We start from the raw sequence: 7,908 nt of genomic DNA on the forward strand, positions 1-7,908 counted from the left end.
AAGCTGCACACTGATTTACAATAAAGTCATGAGCTTTTGAGATGGCAGGTGTGATGCAGAAACACATCTCCATGTTTGGAAAATACAGTCTTGTGTTTTTGTCGATGGTCCCGGACGAGCCCCCAGGTTTATATTTTTAGCTGTCACACAAACACTGAAAAGCATGCAATAACATGAAACTTAAGTTATTCATTTTAGACGCCTTAAATTCTATGAACAGTTGCCAAAGTTTTATGCCCATCACCTTCTCTGCCACTCAAGTGAAATAGCAGCATTTGCAGAAATAACTGCTAACATTACAGTGTATTTATATGGCGCTGATGCATTTCCTGCAGAGCTTTATAGAAACAATTCATGTCATCAACTGACCATTGGATGGGTTCTCAACTTAAAGCAGACCCGAACTTTTGCACAGCACCCAATGAAAATTCTTTATTCCACCTATAGTGGCTGAAGAAATTCACTGCTCTGTGTGTGTTTAGATCAAAGTGTCTAGTTAGTTCTTAGTAGCTGTGAATAGACTGCAGGAGCTCTGCAGCAGCAGCTCACCCCATATAGCAAACACTAAGTCTTAACCCTTTCAGAGCTCCCTGTGAACTCAAGTTAAAACGTTTTTAGTGTATAGTAAGAAAAACGCTGCTCACCACTCAAGCAGGAGCAGGAAGGTCCAGTCAGACCAATACCAGACACTAGGAAAAGGAATCTTCTCCACTGGGAGAAAGTAAAAGGCCAATCTTCATTTACAGTATGTCGTTCTTGACAGAGCCATATCATCTCACGCATATCGGAGCTACACTCACCACTTAGTCATAGCTTTTAGGATCTCTATGAATAGGAATGAATAATTGTTTTTCTATAAAGGTTATCATGCTGTGGCTTATGTTTTAGAGCAGGCAGAGTGTCTGCAATTTGGAACCAACATCAGCAAGAAGTTCATTTAATCGACTTGAGTTGCAAGCTGCATACAATTTGCATTACGATTGCATGTAATCCAGAGACAGTCACATCTTACTGAGCCTCTCTAAATCTAATATCCCTGCCCTCAGCCCTAGGCAGCAGCTTTGGACTCAGACGTTAGCTTGGCCCCAGAACATCCACTAGATCCTAGGAACCCGCCTTGGTTGCACTGTGGAAGAACTGGCTATGCCTACTATAGTCAATTTGGAGGGAGCCAGTTGCTGAAGAAAACTAAGTGCCCAGAAAAAAAACAGGCTATAACCTGTTTGCTGTTGGCATGAGTACCATGTAACAGCTTATACTAAATAGGAGAGACGTGACTGTATATAAAAAAAGGTTGTGAAATGAATAATGCTATTACAGTGCTGCCCAGCCAGAGTCCTGACTTGAATCCAATTGAGAATCTGTGGAGGGAGCTAAAGATCAGAGTGATGGCAAGAAGACCCTCCAACTTGAAAGATTTGGAGCATTTTGGACGGGACACTTTTTGCTCAAATGTAAATAAAAGCTGAGAAATATTTTTTTTCCCACAATGCCTCTTGTACATCGTCTTATTATCTTTTGGGAGACACCTGTGTCATTTCCCGTCAAAAAATGACTTGCTGGTTGAATAAAAATAACTTTAAAGAGTAACTGTTAGCCCCCAAAGTGAAATTTAAATCTCTGCAGCAATGTTTTATTTAGTATTAAAGTGATCCAAAAAGCCAATGCAGAACTTAAAAATCAATATAATTATGTTACTATGTAGCCTTTTGCCCAAGCTAATGACGCAAAGCCGCATATCTGATACTGATGAGCATGCAGAGCATGCCTATGTCTGCCCGACCCCCCTCTCCCCCCCAGGACCAGGTGCCGATATATTCTCACCACCAAACAGCTGACCGCTCTGACAGGGAGAGAGAGCGGCAGCACTTCCAGCGCCGCCACCGCAGAGCAGCCGCCGCCGTGCATCTCTCTCACATGTCTCACATGTGACTCGGCGGCGGCTGCTCTGCGTGGCGGCGCTGGAAGTTCTGCCGCTCTCTCTCCCTGTCAGAGCGGTCAGCTGTTTGTGGTGCGAATAGATCGGCACCTGGTCCTGGGGGGGAGAGGGGGGGAGAGGGGGGTCGGGCAGACATAGGCATGCTCTGCATGCTCATCAGTATCAGATATGCGGCTTTGCGTCATTAGCTTAGGCAAAAGGCTACATAGTAACATAATTATATTGATTTTTAAGTTCTGCATTGGCTTTTTGGATCACTTTAATACTAAATAAAACATTGCTGCAGAGATTTAAATTTCACTTTGGGGGCTAACAGTTACTCTTTAAGTCAAAATTTGCCAGGGGTATGAATAATTATGGGCAGCACTGTCCATGGCTTTATTGATAAGGACCTTACCTTAAATTGGTTTTACCACAAGGTGGCACTGTTTGTTCACAAGTTGTAACTGTTTGTTTTCCTCATGTTGAGTTTGTACTCGCTGTAAAGTGGAGCTGAACTCTTGCACAGGACAGAAGGAAAACAGAGAAATGCACCCTGTATGTATTTAGAGAGTTTAGCCTGTCTAATACCCCCTCATCTGTGACTAATCACAAGTTGTAATTTGATCTCTCAGCTGTGTCAGCTCAGGAATCCCCTCTGCCAGGGCAGAGCAGCTCATTTGTAAACACAGGATGTTAACCCAATGTCTGCTTCCATGAAAGCAGGAAGTAGAAACAGTGCGGATTTATTGCAGGATTTGTATCAGCTGTAACAAAGAAATGTTTTTCTTTAAAGGTTATTATGCTGTTGCTTATCTTATAGAGCAGAAGGGAAGTTCTGAGTTCAGGTCCGCTTTAAAACTCTTTAACAGATTTCTTTAGGGGGCCAAAGAAAGGGGCGGGGCCTACTCTGTAAGTTTGATTTCTGTAAGGTAAACGATACATTTTTACATGTAGGCATTACTGCTTTTTGAGTCCTTAACTGCTCTCATAGGAAACGTGGTAAATCAGCCTTCAGTCCCGCCTCGAGTAGGGAGGGGCAATGCAAAGCAAATAATTCCAAGTTGATTCTCGATTATGCACATTTTATATGAAAATTTATGCAGCTGGAAAACGGACAAATCAAATCTTACCGGTTTGCACATAAAATTTGCATAATCCTGCAGCAACTCTGAATAATTTGCATCTCAATGACCATCCCTTAATATCCGTTATTTTACACAGCTTTAGTTATACATACACTGCCACTTTAAAATGGGTGTGGCTTTGCAAAAACAGGTATGGTTCATGATGTGTATGTGGAGCTCAGGAAATCAGGGCTGAAGGTTTAATTTGAGTTGAAAATGTATTTATTTACTTATTTATTTTACTACAAAGCACAAACTCAAGTTCTGGAAATAAAAGTATCTTAAAAGTGGCGCCCTAACAGGTTCTGCAGTGTGCTGCTGCCCTCCAGTGGCAGCCTTCATGTATAGCATTTACATTTTCCTTAAAATGCCAATGTAAAATATCCAAAAATACTTACCGTAGGTGTGAGTAATTATGCTGTGCCAAATGTTGGAACATTAAAAATTCTGAAACTTGGTTTCATTTCACACTTTTTTTATATAGAAAACTCCCTTTAAAGGACACCCGAGGTGAGAGTGATGTGGAGGCTGCCATATTTCTTTCCTTTTACTCAATGCCAGTTGCCTGTCAGCCCTGTTGGTCTATTTGGCTGCAGTAGTGTCTGAATAACACCAGAAACAAGCATGCAGCTAATCTGGTCAGATCTGACGGTAATGTCAAAAACACTTAATCTGCGGCATGCTTGTTCAGGGTCTGAGAATCAGCAGGACTAGCCAGTAGGATGATCGGAAAAAGCAAATTCAGTTCCACTGGAAATCACGGATTCTGTCAGTGTTAAATTCCGTCGCTTTGAAAATTCCGCCGTATTTGTGCGAAATTCCGCGGAATTCCGGATTACGTCGGAAAAATTTAAAAAAATCGCTAAAGTAACCTTATTTATCCTATATGGTAGTCCATAGACCCTATTATCTTTTCTCCTCCCAGAGGGAATTCCAGGGAATTGTAGTATTTCAAAAGCCAGCTTACATACCGTGGCTGGGAATTGGTTTTAAGCTGAAAATTTAGTTCAATGGCATCAAGTCCTAGAGAGAGAGAGAGAGAGCTAATTTTTCTCTTGGATTGATCATAATGGTACATGCTAGGCTGGCTTCAGCATGTAGTGTTGGTGGTGGTATAGTGGTTAAGTGAGTTACCTACCACACACTCAGACCTGGGTTCTATTCCCAGCCAATGTGAGTTGGCTTTTGACATGCTACAAATCCTTAAGCAAGCTAATTTTTCTCTTGGATTGATCATAATGGTACATGCTAGGCTGGCTTCAGCATGTAGTGTTGGTGGTGGTATAGTAGTGAGAAGAGCTACCTACCATGCACTCAGACCTGGGTTCAATTCCCAGCCACGGTATGTAAGCTGGCTTTTGAAATACTACAATTCCCTGGAAGAGGAGACCCTCCTCCCTCCGGGAGAAGCAAGGGAGGAAGGGAATTAGGTAGAAATTAGTTAGGTGAGGAAATAAATTTAAATTCCGCGGAATTTTAAAATTTTCCGCGGAATTCCGTTTTAGAGCTATAGCAATTCCGTTCCGACCGCCGGAATTGGCCCAATTCCGGCCGGAATCGCGGAATTTCGAATTCCGCGGAATCCAGCGGCCATCCCTACTGCCCAGCAACTGGTACTGCCTACAATAAAATAACAAATATGGCAGCCTCCATACAACTCTCACCTCGGGTTCACTTTAAGTTCTGGAAACCAAGTAAGGCCTCCTTTCCACAAACTGTTGAGCTGTGTGCTCAGCAAGCAGTTACCAGGCAGAAGTAAGCAGTTAGAGTTTGAGAGGCATTTCACTGCCTATCAGCAGTCCGTGGAAAGAAGGCCTAACTCTCTGGGTAATTTGTTGGCGTTCGTCAGGCCCCCATACATACCCACAGCTGCAGCCATCACGTGATTGGCTCATCTTAGCCCTCCCATTGCCTCCTGGAGATGTGCATGCTTAGCTGCTATTAGTACTGAAAGTCTGACTGATGGTGAGTTTGCGGCTCTCACAGCAGGAGGTTGTGTGTTAGATAAACAACAATGAATGTGAATAGAAGCTGCTGAAGTTTAAAAGGTCAAATGGCACCACCTCCTCCTGTGACAAGGACTCCTGCTCCGTGCTTAAAATGAGTGGGCTATTAGCGTACGGCTTTCATATAGTGCTGGGTTCAGGGTAGGGCTAGTGTGTGGCTATTGGTTTGTGTTACAGTCAGATTAGGGCTACCAGTTAGCGTCATGATGTCCATTTAATTATCCAATTTTCCATATGATGGATGGAAGAAAGCGAGGGTGGACAGATGAGAGTAGCGCCGCTGCTGCGCAGGTCTGTCCATAATTGAACGCAGTTAGTGACCCGCTCCCGTCCCACTGTCATTCGAGTGAAATCCTCCATCCAGCACGTTTGACTGCATCAATTGATTTTGGTCAAAAATCAATCGAGCATCGTTTGCGGGGTCGATTTCTAGCAAAATCAATCAAGTGATCGAATCGGACAGATATCGACGATGAAAAATCTACTAGTGTATGGCCACCTTAAGAGTTATACCGACCCTACATGTACGCTTAAAAAAAAACCCGGTTTGCCATCGTAATGTTTTCACTGCTTTTCACGTTATTCTATAACCAGCAATCCCCGATTCTGAACAGATTCCCCCCACTGGCTTTAGTGTGGGTGGCGTCTTATCTGGTGCCCCCACATTCCTCTCCGTGGCTTTAGTGTGGGCGGTGTCTGAGTAACTACCGATGCCCTCTTATCTGGTGCCACCACATTCCCCTCTGTGGCTTTAGTGTGGGCGGTGTCTGAGTAACTACCGATGCCCTCTTATCTGGTGCCACCACATTCCCCTCCGTGGCTTTAGTGTGGGCGGTGTCTGAATAACTACCGATGCCCTCTTATCTGGTGCCACCACATTCCCCTCCGTGGCTTTAGTGTGGGCGGTGTCTGAGTAACTACCGATGCCCTCTTATCTGGTGCCACCACATTCCCCTCCGTGGCTTTAGTGTGGGCGGTGTGTGAGTAACTACCGATGCCCTCTTATCTGGTGCCACCACATTCCCCTCCGTGGCTTTAGTAGGAGCGGTGTCTGAGTAACTACCGATGCCCTCTTATCTGGTGCCACCACATTCCCCTCCGTGGCTTTAGTGGGAGCGGTGTCTGAGTAACTACCGGTGCCCTCTTATCTGGTGCCACCACATTCCCCTCCGTGGCTTTAGTGTGGGCGGCGTTTGAGTAACTACCGATGCCCTCTTATCTGGTGCCACCACATTCCCCTCTGTGGCTTTAGTGTGGGCGGTGTCCAAGTAACTACCGATGCCCTCTTATCTGGTGCCACCACATTCCCCTCCGTGGCATTAGTGTGGGTGGCGTCTGAGTAACTACCGATGCCCTCTTATCTGGTGCCACCACATTCCCCTCCGTGGCTTTAGTGGGAGCGTTCGTGACATTTTGAGTTGTGGCGACAGGGTGGCGTAGAATTTAGTGTGGGTGGTGGCTTAGCAACCGTGGGAGGTGCAGGATTTAGTGTGGGTGGCGGCTTGGAAACTGTAGGCAGTACAGGATTTAGTGTGGGTGGCGGCTTGGAAACTGTAGGCAGTACAGGATTTAGTGTGGGTGGCGGCATGGCCACTGTGGGTGGTGCAGGATTTAGTCTGGGTGGCGGCTTATCCTGGCTTTGGGCGGGCAGGCTGGCTTACGCACGGCATAGACGCATGCTACATGCGCAGGTACAGCTGTGGCAGTTATGCATGCGCAGCAGCTGCCTCCACGCCGTGCATAACTACACCTGTGGATTAGATACATAGATGTTCTAAGAATAATATTTTCCTGTAACAGCTTCCCCTGTCCAGACACCCCGGGCACAGTGACGTCCCCTCTGAATGTATATAGGGTACATTAGCTATTTGTGCTGATTGTAGATGTGAATTTGCTCATTTATTTTGATGGGTGCTGCTCTGTCCTTCCTGTGTGTCCCTCGGCTGATCGGAGCTGCAGACAGACTCTGTTGCAGGACAACTTTTAAGGTGTTTATTTCTGTCTTTTCCTGAAGAGACGCAATGGCTGGGCCACTGTGGGCTTGTTTAGCGCTCGTGGCGAGTAGAGAACGCTTCGCGGATCGCCAGTGACGTGTACCGCCTCTCACGTGTCTGTGCAGCTTTCACCCCCCGCAGATGCTATATTAACAGAATATAAGTTATGTTTGCTGATACCAATAAATTAATTTTCTGAGGGAATTCTGGTCTCTGCGTTTTTATTGGTGGTCAGTTGTGATGTCACGGAGGGGCGGAGCAAAGACACAAAAGCTATGAGCAAAGATGGGTCAAAAAAACATGCTTCTAATTATGTCATAGATGCAAATTTAAAGTGACACTGAAGGGAAAATAAACTTATGATATAATGAATTGTAGGTGTAGTACGGATAATGAATAGAACATTAGTAGCAAAGAAAATAGTCTCTTATTTTTATTTTCAGTTATATAGCTTTTTCTTTAACATTGCATCATTCTCTAATATTTGCAGTTTACAAACTATAGTCTGTATTTTAAACTATTAAACAGAGCAGAACTAATGACCCTTTAAACTTCCCTGCAGTAAAATCTTATCTGAAGTTGTCTTTGGGCCCTGACACACTAAAAAGTGTTTTGCTTGTCGTTTTCATTTTTTAAAATTCCCTTACATTAAAATCGTGGCAAAATCGCTGCAATTGGAATTTTTCGAAGATTGCAGTTTTTTTAAAAAAACTACGCCGGGCCGAGGCAGAGGCGAGAGAGGCTCCAGCCTCAGGGCGCAGTGTAGGATGGTGTGCAGGGCCAGGCCGAGGCAGAGGTGAGAGAGGCTCCAGCCTCAGGGCGCAGTGTAGGGGGGGGCGCACATCTCACTCAGCTATTATTTC

The sequence above is a fragment of the Hyperolius riggenbachi genome, chromosome 9 (genome assembly GCF_040937935.1).
Source record: "Hyperolius riggenbachi isolate aHypRig1 chromosome 9, aHypRig1.pri, whole genome shotgun sequence".
In the NCBI taxonomy this organism is placed as follows: domain Eukaryota; kingdom Metazoa; phylum Chordata; class Amphibia; order Anura; family Hyperoliidae; genus Hyperolius; species Hyperolius riggenbachi.